The following is a 17,620-nucleotide window of genomic DNA, read 5'->3' as shown; positions in this document are numbered from 1 at the left end:
CCCTGGACTTCTTCCCAGTACCCCTGGGCTTCTTCCTACTACCTCTGGACTTCTTCTTAGTACCCCTGGGCTTCTTCCTAGTACCCCTGGGTTTCTTCCCAGTACCCCTGGGGTTCTTCCTAGTACCCCTGGACTTCTTCCCAGTGCCCCGGGCTTCTTCCTAGTACCCCTGGACTTCTTCCCAGTACCTCGGGCTTCTTCCTAGTACCCCTGGACTTCTTCCCAGTGCCCGAGGCTTCTTCCTAGTACCCCTGGGCTTCTTCCCAGTACCCCTGGGGTTCTTCCTAGTACCCCTGGACTTCTTCCCAGTGCCCCGGGCTTCTTCCTCGTACCCCTGGGCTTCTTACCAGTACCCCTGGGGTTCTTCCTAGTACCCCTGGACTTCTTCCCAGTGCCCGAGGCTTCTTCCTAGTACCCCTGGGCTTCTTACCAGTACCCCTGGGGTTCTTCCTAGTGTTACTGTTCTTTTGTTGGCAGCTCCAAGAATAAGTCCGGATTCTTTTTGGTCTCATTTTTATAATTTTATTGTTGACTTGATCTGATCACAAACAAAATAGAACTCAGCTGAGGAGGATCCACATTCCAAACAGGAAATGGACCCAGACATTCCAGTGCACATCACTTTTATAATCCTTTAAACTGATCTTCAAACTCTGGGCTGACCCCCTTGTGGGTTGGATCACAGAAAATGGACTGGTGTCATCTGACTCTAAAGTCAAGGAGATGAAATTCCTCAACTCAATGCAAAACCCCATAATGACCGTGTTTACTTCTTATCTGTTGTTTACGATCGTCTGTGGGCGTGTCTATTTAACAGTGTGCCTAAGGTCATGTCCTGTCATCATATATGTCCGTTTACTATGGGACCAAGATGGGACCTGTCCTAAGAAATGTACCAGACCAGTGACGCAAAGAACATCTTGTGACACAACGGACACCTGACCAATACTTATTAACACAAATACTAACACTAATACTAATACTGACTAACACTAATACTAATAATAATACTGACTAACACTAATACTGATACCAATACTGACTAACACTAATACTAATACTAATACTGACTAACACTAATACTAATAATAATACTGACTAATACTAATACTAATACTGACTAATACTAATAATAATACTGACTAACACTAATACTAATAATAATACTGACTAACACTAATACTGATACCAATACTGACTAATACTAATACTGACTAACACTAATACTAATACCAATACTGACTAACACTAATACTAATACTGATTAATACTAATACCAATAGTGACTAACACTAATACTGAGGAATACCAATACTGACTAACACTAATAAAAATACCAATACTGACTAACACTAATACTAATACTGACTAATACTAACACAAATACTAACACTAATACTAATACTGACTAACACTAATATTAATACTAATACTGACTAACACTAATATTAATACTAATACTGACTAACACTAATATTAATACTAATACTGACTAACACTAATATTAATACTAATACTGACTAACACTAATACTAATTCTAATACTGACTAACACTAATATTAATACTAATACTGACTAACACTAATATTAATACTAATACTGACTAACACTAATACTAATTCTAATACTGACTAACACTAATATTAATACTAATACTGACTAACACTAATACTAATTCTAATACTAACACTAATATTAATACTAATACTGACTAACACTAATACTAATTCTAATACTGACTAACACTAATATTAATACTAATACTGACTAACACTAATATTAATACTAATACTGACTAACACTAATACTAATTCTAATACTGACTAACACTAATATTAATACTAATACTGACTAACACTAATACTAATGCTGACTAATACCAATACTGACTAACACTAATACTAATACTACTAATACTACTCATACTAATACTGACTAACACTAATACTAACACTAATACTAATACTGACTAACACTAATACTAATACCAATACTGACTAAGACTAATACTAACACTAATACTGACTAACACTAATACTAATACTGATTAATACTAATACCAATAGTGACTAATACTAATACTGAGGAATACCAATACTGACTAACACTAATACTAATACTAATACTGACTAACACTAATACTAATACCAATACTAATACTAATATTGACTAACACTAATACTAATACCAATACTGGCTAACACTAATACTGACTAACACTAATACTACTACCAATACTGACTAACACTAATACTAATTCTAATACTGACTAACACTAATATTAATACTAATACTGACTAACACTAATACTGACTAATACCAATACTGACTAACACTAATACTAATACTACTAATACTACTCATACTAATACTGACTAACACTAATACTAACACTAATACTAATACTGACTAACACTAATACTAATACCAATACTGACTAAGACTAATACTAACACTAATACTGACTAACACTAATACTAATACTGATTAATACTAATACCAATAGTGACTAATACTAATACTGAGGAATACCAATACTGACTAACACTAATACTAATACTAATACTGACTAACACTAATACTAATACCAATACTAATACTAATATTGACTAACACTAATACTAATACCAATACTGGCTAACACTAATACTGACTAACACTAATACTACTACCAATACTGACTAACACTAATACTAATTCTAATACTGACTAACACTAATATTAATACTAATACTGACTAACACTAATACTGACTAATACCAATACTGACTAACACTAATACTAATACTACTAATACTACTCATACTAATACTGACTAACACTAATACTAACACTAATACTAATACTGACTAACACTAATACTAATACCAATACTGACTAAGACTAATACTAACACTAATACTGACTAACACTAATACTAATACTAATACTAATACTGATTAATACTAATACCAATAGTGACTAATACTAATACTAATACTGAGGAATACCAATACTGACTAACACTAATACTAATACTAATACTGACTAACACTAATACTAATACCAATACTAATACTGACTAACACTAATACTAATACCAATACTGGCTAACACTAATACTAACACTAATACTGACTAACATTAATACTAATACTGATTAATACTAATACCAATAGTGACTAATAGTAATACTAATACTAATACTGAGGAATACCAATACTGACTGACACTAATACTAATACTAATACTAATTGACTAACACTAATACTAATACCAATACTGGCTAACACTAATACTAATGCTAATACTAATACTGACTAACACTAATACTACTACCAATACTGACTAACACTAATACTAACACTAATACTGACTAACATTAATACTAATACTGATTAATACTAATACCAATAGTGACTAATAGTAATACTAATACTAATACTGAGGAATACCAATACTGACTAACACTAATACTAATACTAATAGTTTGTGGTGGCCCCATACTACTACGCTCTGCAGCAGACAGAAGGCTGTGCAGAGGATCACAACAGCTGACAGAACATCACTAACTCTCAACTCCCTGCCCTGAGGGGCATCTTCTCTTCTCGCTGCCTGCAGAAGTCCTGGAACATCCTCACAGACCCCTCCCACCTGCCCACCACCTCTTTGAACTCTTGCCATCTGGAAAGAGATACAGATCTATAAAAACACGCACCACATAATTCCGGAGCAGTTTTTACCCCACAGCCATAACTATACTAAACAATGGAATCAACCACTAAAGTACAGACATTTTTGAAATTGCACTATTTTGTACATTGCACTGTATACACCGGCACTGACGGGATGTGTGTGTGACGTACTGCTGTATGATAAAGAAGGAGGTGGATGTGTGAGGGAATGAATGTATGGATGTTGATATGTGAGTGATGCAGATTTGTTTTTATATTTTGTTTTTATTATGTTTTTATTATATATTTATATTTTATAGTTAATACTATTTATTACTATTGCTGTTGAATTTCATTGTACATTCTGTATACTGACAATAAAGTATCTCATCGTATAGTTATATGCGGGGGGGCATCAACAGCGTGTATTTCCTTTCAGTGGTATTTCAGACTGGAAGTACTCTGCTGATAAAAATAATCCCACGTCAGTGCTTCCAAGGCAAGGCAAAGGCATTATTTCTGTTTTATATCGTCTTCATTTCAAAATTCTTGTGCTAACTTTCCGGGCCCTACATGGCCAGGCCCCTGCATACATTGCTTCTCTGATCCAGCCCTACAGCTCGACTCGTAGCTTGAGGTCTTCAGGACAGCACCTGCTGATGGTTCCACACACCTGCTGATGGTTCCACACACCTGCTTTAGCACACGCGGTGACAGGTCTGTTAAAGCTGTGGACCACGTCTATGGAATGACCTGCCTCTACACCTATGGTCCATGGACTCTGTACAGAGCTTTAAGAAACACCTGAAACCCTCCTGTTCAAAAAGGCTTTTTAGTCTCCCACCTGACCCAGGACCACCACAAACTAATTACACTTTATGTATTCATCATAAAGTACTCCATGTGCCCCCCCCCCAGTCTCTCTATATCTCTATCGCTCTCTCTTTTCTCCTCCTTTACTCTCTCTCTTTAACCCCAACTGGTCAAGGCAGACGTCCATCCTTGAAGAGTCTGGGTCTGCTCCAGGTTTCTGCTGTTAAAGGGAAGTTTTTTCTTGCCACTGTCACCAATCACATGTGTTTGCTCCTGAAGGATTCTGTTGGGTCTGTAAACTGGATCTGATTGTGATTTGAATTGATAAAGCACTTTGTGACTCTGTCTGTGAAAAGTGCTCTATAAATAAAATTTACTGACTTACTTACTTTATTTGTATAGCACAAGTCATACACTGGGCAATTCGCAGTGCTTTACAAAAATGGAAAACAGATTAAAAACCCAATTATAATTAAAATATAATCAATAAAACATAAATAATAATCAATTAAAACAAAGTAAAAGAGAAGAGTGCAGATAGAACCCTTTCAGTTGTTCTATGCACAGTTGAACAGCTGTTTTCAGCCTGGACTGAAACATTGTCACAGTAGAGGCCTGTCTGACGTCATCAGGAAGACTGTTCCAGAGTTAGCTGCATAGAACTGAAACGCAGCTTCACCCTGTTTAGTCCTGACTCTGGGCACCAGCAAAAGACCTGTACCTGAGGTTCTCAGGGTCCAAGATGGTTCATATGGGACCAACATGTCACAGATGTACTTAGGTGCTAGACCATGGACAGACCTGTAGACCAGCAGAGCTGTTTTAAAGTCTATTCTCTGAGCCACAGGAAGCCAGTGCACAGATCTGAGCACAGGACTAATATGGTCGTACTTCCTGGTTCTAGTCAGGACTTGAGCAGCAGCGTTCTGGATGGACTGCAGCTGTTTTACAGCTGGTTTAGAGAGTCCAGTGAGAAGGCCATTACAGTAGTCTAACCTGCTAGAGATAAATGCGTGGATAAGTCTCTCTAAGTCTACTTTAGACAGTAAACCTTTGATTCTGGCAATGTTTTTAAGATGGTAAAAGGCTGATGATGTAACTGATTTAATGTGGCTGTTAAAGTTTAGGTCTGAGTCCATTATTACCCCTAGATTTCTAACCTGATTTTTAGCTTTTAGAGTAACAGTTTCCAAATGACTGATGACACTTTCTCTGGGTTTTTGTGGGCCAAAGACAATGACTTCAGTCTTGTCTGAATTTAGCTGGAGACAGTTGTTTTGCATCCACACAGTGATCTGTTGGAGGCAGTCACAGAGTGAGTCCACAGGCCCATGTTCACCTGCTGTCAGCGAGATGTAAATCTGAGTGTCGTCTGCATAGTTCTGGTAGGACACATTATTACTGTGTATTAACTTGCCCAGGGGCAACATGTAAAGACTGAACAAGAGGGGTCCCAGGATGGACCCCTGGGGGACCCCACAGGTCACTGCCATTTGGTTTGAAACACAGTTACCGATTTGAACAAAATACTTCCTGTCCTCAAGGTAGGACTTAAACCATTTCAGGGCAGGACCAGAGATGCCTACCCAGTCCCCTAGCCTCTGTAACAGAATCACATGATCAACTGTATAGAATGCAGCACTCAGATCCAGCAGGACTAAGACTGTTACTGTACCTTTGTCTGTGTTCAGACGGATGTCATTTGTCACTTTGATCAGAGCAGTCTCAGTGCTGTGATGAGGCCTGAAACCTGACTGGAAATCATCAAAGCAGTTGTTCAATAGAAGAAAGTCACAGAGCTGTTGGTAAACAACTCTCTCAAGGACTTTACCTAAAAATGGAAGATTTGATATGGTCCGACAGTTGTTCAGTACTGCTGCATCAAGACTATTCTTCTTTAGGGGAGGCCTAATGACAGCAGTTTTCAAGGCCCTGGGAAATGTTCCAGATTGTAATGAAATATTAACTAAGTGAGTGAGCTGGGGTAACAAACTGCTCAGCACAGAATTTAGAAATCTAGTGGGCAACTCGTCAAGGCAACATGTGTCTGAACTCAGACTAGAGATGGTCTCTTGGACTGTTTTGTCAGTGACAGGTGTGAAATGTGTCAGCTCTAGGTGTGTGGAAGGGTGCAGTGGTAAGTATGTTGTGGGATTAATTGAGTGTTTAATGCCCTGAACCTTGTCATTAAAGAATTTTGCAAACTCATTGCACTTCGATGTGGAAACTAGTTCTGAAGGCAATGGAGCAGGAGGGTTTGTGAACCTATTTGCTGTTGCAAACAGGACACAAGAGTTGTTACTGCACTTTGTAATCATTTCTGAAAAATACCTCTCCCTTGTTCTACGCAAAATCTGGTTGAAAACACACAACTGTTCTGTGTAAATCTCATAATGAACCTGAAGCTCAGACTTTTTCCATTTCCGTTTGGCCCTCCGGCACTCCTTCTTCTGTGCCCTGACTGAGTCAACATTTCTCCATGGGGCCTTCTGCCTATTTCTAACCATTTTAACCTTAACAGGAGCAATGGTGCCCAGGACATTTAGAACACAAGAAGAATATGAGTTCAACAGATCGTCAACATTAGAAAATGAGGCGTTTTCAAACCTGATCATCTCCATAACAGTGTACCTGTGCTGTCATTAATGTGTCTCTTCCGAACAACTGCAGGTCCAGCTGCTGGTTTGGGAATGACTGACAGTTTCAAAGAAGACACACAAATGATCAGATAAAGCAACATCCACCACACTGACACTTGAAATATTTACCCCCTTGGTAATGAGTAGATCAGGGATTAAAGTTCTCCATCACCACGACAGATTTCCGTCAAATGGAAAAATTGAGGAGGGAAAAAGTCATATTGAAGTAACTTCCCCACGTGTTTCGTTGAGTCCAGTCGGCATCGCGATCCTGTCCTGGGTCTGCTGTCCTGGGTCTGCTGTCCTGGGTCTGCAGGTGTTTAACACAGGCACGCCACACACAGGGGGCTGACAGGTTTAACAGTGATGATAATAAGATGACTTCTTTATTTTATGTCGGGAGGACAGATTGATGACTATTTCTCTTTGGAAGGAAACGCTGCTCATTCTGTGCCTCAGAAACACATGGACCAGTTCAGCTTTACCGAAGTTCAGCTCCAGACTAACTTTAGTTTAGTGCTAACAAGTAGCTTTCATTATGAAAGAACCACAGCGAAAAGGGAAGAAGACAGAACTGATCTACATGGACCCTCATGTTTGGGTTCATAGCTGATCTCCTCTTACCGGTATATGACTAGTGTGTGTGTGTGTGTGTGTGTGTGTGTGTGTATGTGCCCTTCCCGTGCGTGCGGCTGTGCGCCGCGGCCTTACGCGGTTACGCGCCCAACTGCATAAGTGCTTTATTTGGACCCGTTTAGCATCTTATTTCTATCTGTGTGGTACAGTACGAAGATAAAATTAAATGAATGAGTAACACCCTTGGTATTTGCAAAGCCACTGTATTTGAAATCCCCTCAGAGAGGATCTGGAACGGAATAGAATTTCTGTTTCATTTGATGTAATTTCTTCCAATCAAAAGAGAACATGATATTGGTGGGAGGGGGTTGTGGACGCAGGTTTGACCACGTACAGATTATTTTGGCTAGCATATACGACATCATGGACACGTTTGTAGAGGAAGGTGCTGAAGTGGGAACTATTGAGAGATGCGTGAAAAATAGATGGAGGTGGGCGTGGCTTGATGAGAAGGGAGACGATGGAACTGCAATTAGATCATGGTGCAAAAAAATGAAGCAGCCTGGTGCGCATGTGCGGAGTTTGCCACAAGAAAATTCTGTATGGTTCCAATGGTAAAAAAGTCCTGATCCACCATCAATCTGAGAAGCTGAAGATTAGTTGGTTAGGGTTACATTTACACAGACATTTTCCCCAAAATTCATGTGCTGTTGGAGTTGGAGTTATGTTTTAGGAGTTCCTAAATTGCTAAATAAAAAGTTTTTCAGTCATTTTTTGCAGTAAGGTTTTCTTCTAGTTATTATTTTCACTTGCTTCAAAGGTTTTCATCCCCTTTAAAATTAACCACAGAGCACCAAAATTGACCTGAAGCTTTAAAAATTTTCTGGGGGAGGACCCCCAGACCCCCCACCAATGCCACTCATGACATTTTTTCTATCCATGTTACTAATCTTCTACACCTGTACACTCTCCCATTCAGTGGGTTTTACAGTATTGCCAAATTTGACTAAATAAACTTGTACACTATAGTAGTATTGTATTGCATCATTTTTAATAGTGGACAATGATTTTGACCAGAAGAAAATTTTCAGTCAGATGAAAAATTTTTGCTTTAATCCCTGGAGTAGGTCCAGAGTGTGCCCTCTGCTGTGGGTGGGCTCACTCACATGCTGAATTAAACCAAAGGTTTCAAGGACAGCACAGAGTTCTTTTGCATTTCTGTCACACACATTCTCCACATGTCCGTTCAGATCACCTGTAATGATGATCCAGTCAAACTCTGTGCACACAACTGAAAGCATCCCAGTAAAATCATCAATAAAACTTTGACACTGTTGGGGAGGCCTGTATATGATTACATACAGTATGGAGGGAGATAAATTTAGCTCTATTTTGAAAGATACATACTCAAAGATGAAAAACCCCAAATGAGAGCTTATGGGTAATTAGATCATCTCTAAATAATGCACATACACCGCCACCTTTTTTGTTTTCTCGTATTTCTGATATAGATGCAAAGTTAGTTGGGGTGGATTCAATCAGAACTGCTTTACCCGTCTTGCTATCAAGCCATGTCTCAGTTAAAAACATAAATCAAGATTATAAGAGGAAATAAAATTATTAATTAAAAATGATTTGTTACGTAAAGATCTGACATTGAGCACAGTGAGCTTAAGATTAGCTTTAGTGGGACCAGTCATCTGATTGCAAGGAATTTGGATTAAATTTTTCTTATTGGACCATCTAGTTGTTTCTTCTTTGTTCAGTCTGTGAGACGTTAGTGTTGGTATAGCGCTTGGTGAGAGCGTCCCCTCCCTGGGCCTCAGGTTGAGAAGTGCTTTATTGTGACTAAAAGTCCTGGAAAAGCAGAGGCCTTGGGTGTCCGAGTCACTGATAGCAGACAAGAGTTTGAGTTGGGTGTCTGATGTGGGGGGGGGGGTGGCAGGGGTCTTGACAGGGGTGTTGGACATCGGCAGGTGGGGGGGGGGGGGGGGTCTTGATAGGTGAGGGGGTGGACACCGGCCGGGGGGTCGAATGGGAGGTGTCTGGGTGGGTGCCGAAGGGGAAGTGGAGTTCTTGGGGGCAACGAGGGTAATGTTTGAAGGAACGTAAAGTTCTGTAGTACCTGTGGTGACCTTGTGATATGCGGAGTGAGTGGAATCATCTTTAGTCCTGTTTTCACCAAGCACTCAAGGTGGTTAGGAAAGTCCATTGGTGAAGGAGGAGATGAAAGGGACAGTGATGAGTTTGCAGATGGTGTGAATGTGGCAGGTGGGTCCTAGCGCTGGGGTAGGGGCTCCTGCAAAGGTGTTAGAACTGAAGAAGCTGCTGGAGCTGAAGTTGTGGATGCAGTAGGTGGGGTCTTAGGCTGTGGTGAAGAAGCTGCTGCAGATGAATCTTTAGCTGGGTCTTCGACTGGCAGGGCAGAAGTACCTCTCTCATTTCCCTTTTTTCTCATTGGCTCCTTGGGATCCTGCCCAGGGTCATTCTGGTGCCTCAGAGCGTGGAGGAGGTTGTCCAACAACCATCTCACTCCACCTCTGGCCAGGTGCGGGCCCTTTCCCTTGAACAGATCATCCTGTTGCCAAAACAAATTAAAGTTATCAATGAAATGTATTCCTCTGGACTCACAGACCTTGGATAGCCATGTGTTCAGCTGCAGTAGCCGGCTGAATTTATTTATCCAAATTTATTTATTTATTCCACACACCTGTGTCCTTCTCAACCCCACCATCTGAAGACATTTAAAATGAAAATGTCCATGGAACAGACAGCTACTTTTACACATGTTTATGTCCACACATGTTTATTTCAGGTTGTGAGTGATTGACGGGAGTCTTAAGACCACCCCAAATGCTGCCATTGGTTGAAACGCATGATGATGCCGATTGTCAAACCAACTCTGATCCACATCCCCAGTTCCTGGTCCCCATGGTTTACCTACGAGTGTTCACAGAGCCACAGCAATGCACTGAAAAAAGAATATGTGATGTTCAGGTTGTTAAAACCAAGCAAAGGGGGCCCTCTAGTGGTTGGAATAAGTTGCACTAACGTATGTTTGTCCTTGCGGTGTTACCGTTGCTAGTTTGGACATAAGAAGGAACTACCAGACACGTTTCTGTCACTCTGTTTGTATGGCCCCAAAAACGTTTGCCTGTGAGTATTTTATGTTCAGTTGTTGTCAGAATGAATAGTATCAAATATCTCTGATGTGAACCTTTGTTGTTGGATAAAAAGATGCTGTAAATCTTAAATGAATCTGTAAATGCTAATCGTTAGCATGTCTATGGATTTTCCCATTCAAGTTAGCATCGAGCTAGCGATCTTTTTCCCATTCATTTAAATGTATAATGCCATGTAAATGTACTAAGGCAGTGAACAGAACTCGGACATATTTTGTTTGTATGTGTCAGTTTTACAGTGAGTCTACGGGAACAGATTTGGACACAAGTTTTGGGCATCCGTCTGTTCTTGGTAAACCTGTTGTCTATCTGCAGCTAATCGCTACATGCACACAAGCAGAAGAATAGGAGTTAGAATAAAACGGCATTAACAGGAGAGAAAAACAATTGTCAGTGTTATTTAATGAATGCGTTAATGCAGTAACAACGCTTCAACTTACGCAGCCTAAAAAAATCCCCATCAGTGTCTCAGTAAATAAAAGTATTTTCATCTGTTCAATCTGTCCAGAATGGTCTTACTGTGGTGCAGACGCTCAGCCAGTTCCTCCTGCTTCAGCCTCCGCAGGAAGTTCAGCGTTATCTTCAGAAAAGCCTTGGAGCTCCTCCTCTGCTCTTCATCCTCATCACTCAGATTCTCTAAGCACTGTGGGTAATCTGGACTCAGAACCTGCTGGAACTTCTTCAGTTCGTTCTTAACAAAAGTGCAGATGTTCTCCTCCAGCAGCTGGAACACAAAACATGATGAAAGAGCCAAAGTCCACCATGGACCAAAGCTCAGGTCCATGTTGGACACAGTGACGTCCATTGGTCTGAAACCAGCAGCAGGACGTGACTGGACAGAACAGATGGACCAGTAGATGTTGGACATGTACACACCTTAAATATGGAGTCCAGCTGAGTCTGACCCTGTAGACCAGTGGGAACCTCTGAGCTCTGCTGCGCCACTCTGTGGACCAACAGCAAATAATGAGTTCACATTATGTCTGTCCACACAGGACACCAACAGGTGGACACACCTGGACGTCAAACATGAGTCACAGACCCCCTGTAGTGGGACAGGGGTCCTGGTCCTGCTGATCCCACAGTGTGTTTGAGTTGATCCACAGATTTAGTTGAGTTCCGTTTGTCTGGATGCCCATCAGACACACCATGGCAGCAGGACTGAACTGAGTTTAGTCCCATAGAAATGTCCTTTCAGACACTGAAGAAGGGTTAAGGCTAGAGTTAGGGATAGAGTCAGGGATAGAACATTTACTGAACAGGGTTAGGTTAAGGTTAGGGTTAGGGATAGGGTTAGGGATAGAACATTTACTGAACAGAGTTAGGTTAAGGTTAGGGTTGGGGATAGGGTTAGGGATAGAACATTTAATGAACAGGGTTAGGTTAAGGTAAGGGTTGGGGATAGGGTTAGGGATAGAACATTTACTGACAGGGTTAGGTTAAGGTTAGGGTTGGGGATAGGGTTAGGGATAGAACATTTACTGAACAGGGTTAGGTTAGGTTAGGGTCAGGGATAGGGTTAGGGATAGAACATTTACTGAACAGGGTTAGGTTAAGGTTAGGGTTAGGGATAGGGTTAGGGATAGAACATTTACTGAACAGGGTTAGGTTAAGGTAAGGGTTGGGGATAGGGTTAGGGATAGAACATTTACTGAACAGGGTTAGGTTAAGGTAAGGGTTGGGGATAGGGTTAGGGATAGAACATTTACTGAACAGGGTTAGGTTAAGGTTAGGGTTGGGGATAGGGTTAGGGATAGAACATTTACTGAACAGGGTTAGGTTAGGTTAAGGTTAGGGTTAGGGCTAGAACATTTACTGAACAGGGTTAGGGTTTAAGGTTAGGGCTAGAACATTTACTGAACTGTCACTAGAAGACTAAACTAAGGGACACCTGTTAGCCAATCAGAATGCACTATGGGCAGTAACCATGGAGACACCCAATGGTGAGTTGATTAGTGAAGTTGTCCGATTCTTCCAGTGATCATGGAAACAGTCTAATCTGATGTGTTGGATCAGATCACAGCAGTAATCTGATTACAATCCTCCCATGTCTTCATGCATGTTTACAGGTTCATGGGATGGATTTAGTTCTGCTCCATCAGCACATGTGCACAAACTATTACAGTCCTACTAAACAGAAGTTACCGAGTCCAACGGGAGTTGAAGACAATAACAGGAAGTTGGATTCTATCATCACTATGTACGGACCAACTCCCAAAGACATCCCATAATGCACTGGAGCACCTAAACCAGGGTTTAGGAGTTTCCCATTGAAGTGCATTGTCGCGGAAATTTACCGTTCAACTGATAACCCACACAAAGAAAAAGGGAGAAAGTAGAGTTAAAATAATAAATGCATTTATTGAGAATCAATCACAGACAGAGCTCTGTAAATGAAGTCTGATTAAACAAGAGAAAACTAAAGATTATATCGAACCAAATCCAACCCCCTCAAACTATGATGTCATTCCTTACGTACATCGTACCACCCCATACTACTCCTTCTCTGCTCCGTGAAGAGGTCATGAGGACCTCTTCACTCTAACCTTGCTTGAATCCTATCTGAAGTACAGGCGCCATCCTCTATCTACACATTCAGACATTTAGGTGTTTGGGTTTTAACTCAAGGTAAGAACTTCGTCCCCAAGTCGGGGTTGCTACAGAGTGGTAAACATCACACATAACAATGACTCAGCATGCACTTAACAGTGTAACATATTAAAAGAGTATAAAATATAAAAAGTAAATTTTTCCACCACAGCATGTAAAGGCCTCAGGTCTGGTTCTTCCAATGATCTGATCACTGATAGTTATTGGATTTTTCTGCTCATGGAAACAGACTCACTGATGTGAAGAATCAGCTGAAAATGAACACGTTCTAAACTTTCAAGTCAATGTTTAAAATCCATTTAATAAACAGTCAACACATCAGACATTTACATCACACTTACATTTCTGTGGAAAACCATGGGGGGTCATCCTTGGACCGGTTACTCCTGAAGGACACACAACTGGATCCAGGTCCAGGATCAGGTCCAGAGGACTGTGGTCTGTGGTGGATCCTGGTCATCAGGAAACAAAGTGTTCAGTTTTTAAACAAACTGTGGAAACCATAAGAAAATGATCAATACACTGAAGATCAATAAAGTGTAAATCTGATCCAAAAACTCACAGATCAATGAAAGTTACTGAACCATTCGATCTGGATCATTGAGTTCATTCTACATTCATCAGGTGATCAATAATTCTACAGTATAAATCAATAATGTAGTTCCTGTGTTTGTTCGTCAGATGTTCTTGAGTTCAACCAGGTGGATCTAACAACAGACTGTTTGGACCAAGGTTATAATCGTTAACGAAAACTAACCAAATGACAAAAACTAGGACCGAAAAACATATTCATTAACTGAAATACATAAAAACCATAATTAAAAGAAAAAAAACATAACTAACAGAAACTGTATTGTGTGTTAACAAAACTAACTAAAACAGATAAAATGATGGATAAAATTCCCTTCGTTTTTGTCTTTGTCAATGTCAGATTGATATGAAATCGATTTCTTTGTCTCTCTCAGTTTTCTGTGCTGTCTCCATACGACACTTTTTGCTCCGTCACTTGTGTTCACTTGTGGTTTCCAGTCGCTTCTGGTCCCCACTCTACCTGGAAACATGGAGACTAAAGCAGCAGAGTCCTGTCTGGGATTGATTTGAATACGACGACAGAGAAGAAGAGAAACAAGACGACAAAACTAAAACTAAACTAAAACTAAGCATTTAGAAAAAAAGAAAACTGATAAAAACTATCAAACCTGCTCTAAAAACAAATTAAAATTAACTGAATTACAAAAAAAAAAAGGCAAAACTATCCATCCATTCTCTTCCTCTTATCCAGGGCTGGGTCGCCGGGGCAACAGTCTTCTCATGGATGCCCAGACTCCTCCTTCTCCTCAGACTCCTCCCTCTCCTCAGACTCCTCCTCCAGCTCTTCTGGGGGGACCCCGAGGTGTTCCCAGTCCAGTCCACAGACATAGTCTCTCCAGTGTGTCCTAGATCTTCCCTTAGACTCTTCCTCCCAGTGGGACATGCCCAGAACACCTCCCCAAGGAGGAGTCCAGGAGGATCTGAACCAGATGTCTGATCCACTTCAGCTGGTTCCTCTGGATGTGGAGGAGCAGTGGCTCTACTCTGAGCTCCTCCCCCTATCCCTAAGGGTGGACCCACCCACCCTGCAGAGGAAATTCATTTGGACCGCTTGTATCCGGGATCTGGTCCTTTCGGTCCTGACCCAAAGCTCATGACCATAGGTGAGGGTAGGAACGTAGACTGACCAGTAAATCCAGAGCTTCTCCTCTTGGCTCAGCTCCTTCTGAACCACAACAGACCGGTACAATGACTGCATCACTGCAGACGCTGCACCCATCCACCTGTCAATCTGACACTCCATCCTTCCCTCACTGTGAACCAGACCCAGATACTGGAACTCCTCCACTTGGGGCAAAGACTCTCCACCGACCCAGAGAGGGCAGACCACCTTTTTCCGGTCAAGAACCATGGCCTCAGATTTGGAGGTGCTGATCCTCATCCCACTCGCTTCACTCTCGGCTGCAAACCGCCCCAGGGCACGCTGAAGGTCCAGGCTCGATGAGGCCAACAGGACATCATCTGCAAAAAGCAAAGATGAAATCCTATGGTTCCCAAACCGGACCCCCTCCGGCCCCTGGCTGCGCCTAGAAATTCTGTCCATAAAAATTATGAACAGAACCGGTGACAAAGGGCAGCAAAGCTAAATTAAACTAAACTATAATGAAAAATCCAAAACTATTATAACCTTGGTTTGGACCCGTGTGTCCACAGCCAACCATCAGATGTCCACCCAGCTGATGGACAGACCTACTACTGTATGGAAACTGAACCGGAACACACACAACTCTACATCACAGGAGGGAACCCAGACCCAGGTTCCTGGTGAGTCCTGGAGGATCCGTTCATCCACAGAGTCTGTGGTTGGATCTACTTTTACATACAAGTGGTCTACAGGTCTTGATGAGGACCACCTACGCTGACTCTGAGGAACGCTCCTGTTGGAAGGTCACAAAGGACTTCTTGGAGTCAGTACTTCTTCATGGACACACAGCTGGGTCCTGGTCCTGGTTCAGGTCCTGGTCTGTGAATAGAGATGTCAGTGGTTTTAGTGCCGAGCTCTGACATGGAGAACAGTGGAGGACAGATCCAGTTGATGGTCTCACCTCTGAGCTTTGGGGGGTCTGTCGGGTCCAGGTCCAGGTCCTGGGGGTGTCCTGTCGGTGGTCTTTGGGGGAGGGGCTCCCTCCTCTCTGTCCTCACGCTGATCCGTTCTGCTGATTCCACATCACTCACACGACAAAGAGTGAAAACAGCAGAGTTTGAGACGTGGTTCTATGATGGAGAAGAGTCCGATGTGGACCAGCGGGTCCAATGTGGATCAGCGGGTCTGATGTGGACAAGCAGATCAGACATAAACCAGACTCAGCGTTTTGGACCAAGACTTGTGTCCCACATCTCATATAGTGTGTTGAATGTAGATGGGAGGACTTCATGAAGGGGTTTGTGGTGTGTGTGAGCTGTAATGGCTGATCCATGTGTGTGTGTTGGTTCTGCTGTAGTTCTACTGTCAGACCACTAGATGGAGCTGGTGTGTGTGTGTGTGTGTGTGTGTTGGTTCTGCTGTAGTTCTACTGTCAGACCACTAGATGGAGCTGGTGTGTGTGTGTGTGTTGGTTCTGCTGTAGTTCTACTGTCAGACCACTAGGTGGAGCTGGTGTGTGTGTGTGTGTGTGTGTGTGTGTGTGTGGTGTGTGTGTGTGTGTGTGGGTTCTGCTGTAGTTCTACTGTCAGACCACTAGGTGGAGCTGGTGTGTGTGTGTGTGTGTGTGTGTGGGTGTGTGGGTTCTGCTGTAGTTCTAGTGGTTATCTACTGTGATGACCTGAAGCTGACACCTCGGTCTGTACCTGAGGTGTCATCATTTGAATTCCTGGCTTTTTCATCCAAACCTCCTTCTCAAATCCATATTCTTCTGATCTACCACCCACCGAAACCTCATCCAGCCTTCATCACTGACATACATGATCTCCTCACCCTACTTGGTTCCTCATCCTCCAATAACCTCATACTTGGTGACCTCAACGTCCACATCGATAATCCCTCCTCCCCCTTGGCTGCCGACTTCATTCGTACACTGGACTGTCTTAACCTGTCCCGGCTCGTTGACTCCCCCACTCACTCCAGGGGTCACACCTTGGACCTAGTCATCACCGACCATATCGCCATTAAAAATTTGCTGGTCTATGACATGGGTGTCTCCGATCACAGCATCATCTCTGTGGAAGTACCCTGGTCTCCTCCCACTCACAGACCCAAACGCCTCATTCATTTCCACAACACCAACATCAACTCAGAAGACCCATATCCTGACCTTCAACTCCTGGCCTCTGCTAACTTTTCCTCAGTCACTGATTTGGTGGATCACTACAACACCTCCCTTCGCTGCCTCCTGGATGTCCACGCCCCCCTAAAAACAAGAACTGTTTCTTTGTCACGCACAGCCCCCTGGTTCACCAAAGACCTCCACAAGCTGAAAGCCACTGGCCATGCAATTGAGAGAAGAGCTAAATCTTCGGGTCTCCTAGTCCATAAGCTCACATTCAAGGAGCACCAAAAGGCGTATGCTAGGTCTCTCAAGGATGCTAAATCCAAATTCTACTCAAACATTATAAATC

The 17,620-nt window shown here is 42.0% G+C and overlaps 1 long non-coding RNA gene across 1 annotated transcript; it reads right to left on the bottom strand.

The window, feature by feature from the left end:
* Nucleotides 1-13,836: 13,836 nt before the first annotated feature.
* LOC115415764 (uncharacterized) lies at nt 13,837-16,222 on the bottom strand. Its single transcript, XR_003934869.1, has 3 exons — nt 16,111-16,222; nt 15,923-16,028; nt 13,837-13,926 (listed from the first exon to the last, which is right to left on the bottom strand). It is a non-coding gene; the product is annotated as an uncharacterized LOC115415764 (long non-coding RNA).
* Nucleotides 16,223-17,620: the final 1,398 nt, after the last annotated feature.

This window comes from Sphaeramia orbicularis, unplaced genomic scaffold (genome assembly GCF_902148855.1).
Source record: "Sphaeramia orbicularis unplaced genomic scaffold, fSphaOr1.1, whole genome shotgun sequence".
NCBI lineage: Eukaryota > Metazoa > Chordata > Actinopteri > Kurtiformes > Apogonidae > Sphaeramia > Sphaeramia orbicularis.
This window is presented reverse-complemented; position numbering and strand designations above follow the sequence as displayed.